Source organism: Lycorma delicatula, chromosome 5, assembly GCF_047948215.1.
Source record: "Lycorma delicatula isolate Av1 chromosome 5, ASM4794821v1, whole genome shotgun sequence".
Classification (NCBI taxonomy): domain Eukaryota; kingdom Metazoa; phylum Arthropoda; class Insecta; order Hemiptera; family Fulgoridae; genus Lycorma; species Lycorma delicatula.
This window is the reverse complement of record NC_134459.1, coordinates 129,639,733-129,643,045: the sequence shown is the minus strand read 5'-3', so window position 1 is coordinate 129,643,045 and position 3,313 is coordinate 129,639,733.

Below are 3,313 nucleotides of genomic sequence, written 5' to 3'. Positions count from 1 at the left end.
AATCTTATTATATGCAAGTCATTTTTAAAAAAAAAAAACAATATTGTAGATTCTGCATTTCTACTTAAAAAGGCAGTGTATATCTGAAAAATAGTGGTGGTAACATAAATTATAAATCTTAATTGTATGTTGCCAATTAGGATCTAGAAGATTAGTTTATAAAATATAACAAATATCACAGGCATTCATCCTGATAACTTTTCCACAACCAAGGCATAAGTTGTAAGAAACACAGTTTCCCATCTTGACTTAAGTTATTTGCTGATTTTTATGAATTAAAAAGAAAATAATTGCAAATTAGGTTAAATTAATTTCTTAAATCAACATATAAAATGGTGGTAGTTTTAATTATAGATTTCAGTCATAATCTTATAAATTTTTAAATTAATGAATTGATTATCTCAGATTTACAAATGGCACTAAATTTATGAAGGTTTGAAAAATTTAATTTGTAAATGATAGACACTATTTTTATGAAACAAAGCTAATCTTAAAGTGTAGTATCCAATAATAATGCTTGAAAAGAAAGAGTTTGTTCAAAAATATTGTATGGTTCTATAAAATACCATTATCCACTTTGAACACTTATATCAGAATAACTAAATCTTAATATTATTTACATACAATCTTGGTGCAATAGAAGCATCTGTCTTTTATACGTAAAGTTAAAGATATAAATTTTAGTTAGGGGTGCATTTTCAACAAAAAAATTAGTTTGAATTGAAATTCTTTAAATAAAAATGGTTTGAAAATTTACTCTGGGAAAAGCACCAATTTAATAAATAAAATAAAAATAGTAGAGTCAGTATTGATTTTACAAAAGTAAAAGTATTTAATCAAGGTATCAAATCATTTTTCTCAGTGAGTGAGACAAGGACGAGTGTATATCTTTAATTATTAAATAATTCTTGATTTATTTGACATTTAATAAGTAAAAAAATGGCCTTGGTAAAAGTATTATAGTAAAAAAAGTTTATTTTTTATCACTTCACTAATTAATTGACTAAGTCAATAAATTGATAATCTTAAAAATGTTTGTATTTCTTAATTATTTAAGAAGTATGTCATACACCAATTTGACCTCGATAATGTTAACATAATTATTATAATAAACGTTTATGTAGTTTTTGTAATATAACTTAATTTATAGTGTAGTATATTTAATACTACTGTAAACAGTTTACAGAAGTTTGTTTGAATTCTTATACACACATAATTTTTGGGATGGTAAATGCATTTATTTAGAAAACTAAACCCTGTCTTATGTTGTTCGGCAGTATTTGTTGGAATAACAATTTTTTGAAGTATGTATTTCAGTTATCTGATAAAAAAGATAGGTCAGGTGGTATTTATTATTGTTTACTGCTATCCTTAATAAACATTTCCCAATCAACCAAGTTGATTTTGGCCAGATGACCATTGCTTATTCTACAGTGCTGATCTATGATTTTAATTAGTCATTTAATCAAATTGAGTGATTAGTATGTGAGAATCCTCTTCAATGCCAGAAATTAAGAAACACCTTGATTAAGAAGTAGAATTTTACATTGTAGAAAGTACCTTTCAGACGTAAAAAATACTATAATTTAATGAAATACTATAATAAATAATTTTCATGTAATAATGTATATTGCAATTGTTTCAAGTGTGTATATGGCTGTCTGTATTTCAGTTAGCTCTAAAAAAATACGTCAGGTGGTATTTATTATTGTTACTGCTATCCTTAATAAACATTTCCCAATCGACCAAGTTTCTTTTGGCCAGATGACATTGCTTACTCTAGTGTTGATCTGTGATTTTAATTAGTCATTTAATCAAATTGTGTGATTAGTATGTGAGAATCTCTTCAATGCCAGAAAATAAAGAAATTAAAAACACCTTAATTAAGATGTGGAATTTTAAATGGTAGAAAGTACCTTTCACAGGTAAAAAATATTATAATTTAGTATAAAAATAGTATAATTTAATAAAATACTATAATAAATAACCTTCATGTAATAAATGTATATTGCAATTGTTTGAAGTGTGTATATGGCTGTCTATTTTAATACTTTGAGATGTTATGAAAAACATCTATGTACTGTACTGTATTTGGTTTTACAATACTTTTTTGGTATAAAAATTGCTTTTTAGGATAAGTTAGTCATTTCTCAGGTTATCAAAATGCAAAGCCAAAACAAGTTACGTAATTTTAATCTTACCTTGGAAATTTAAATTAAAACAAAAAACATAGCATAGAATTATTATAAACTAATTTTAATTTGTTTATTTCTTTCATTTCTAATAAACTGTGTATCCCACGCCTTACAGTAAATAACAAAAATGGAAGTAAAAATGAATTTATACCCTTGCAGGTTTAGAAATATGGATTAATCTTCCACAATGATCGTACATTAAGGTAAGTTTACAATTATGTAGATTTAGCAATGTTTTCTGTTAATAGAGAAAATTAAAAATGTTTAATAATTATACATGAAATTTTGGTGTTAAACTGGTTGAAAAGGGATGAAACATACAACCTGTACTTCATTCACAGAGCATTATATTAATCATGTGTACTCATTTTTTATAGTTTAAATTTTACTCTTTTACTTAGTGTTACACACTTTGACATTTCAAATTTTTATATTTTTTAATTGAAAGAATTTGTTAAGAAGTAATTCTAAGAAAATAGTTTTATGTTTATAAATAGTGTCTGCGTATGAAATTAGGTCAAATTCTTAATTTATAGTAACTTATGAATCATTCTCAGGTTATAGACTTCATTGAGAAAGTAATGAGATTTGAAAGTGTGATGGGAATATGATCAATTCCTTACCAGAAATCAATGAATTATTTTAACTGTATATGTTCTCAGACTAACAATAATTTTGTATGTTCTACATTTTCAAGGATGTGATACCATAAATGAACAGGAGGAACAGTGAAACTGATTTCTTTTCTGTGTTTAATATAATTTTTTTGCTATTTATTATTATTTACACTTTATCCAAATGAATTTGTGAGAATTTATTTTCTGGTACATAGTTTCATGCTTATCTAGATAGGAGTATAAAAATAATTTAAAGTCCATTATATTCATAATAAATTGATACCAGAACCATAACAAATTACTTGAACACATCAAACAAAATATCAGAAAAATAACTCGATAGTAGTTTATATGTAACGTAGTACATACCATTATCAAAAAGTTCATAACCTAATGATAAAATTGTTGTTCTTTTAACAAGGTTGTTTTTTGACAGTATCAGCTTATCGCATTTTTATTATGTTCTGTAACAAATATTTTTTTCTCTAAAATAAGTGGTTG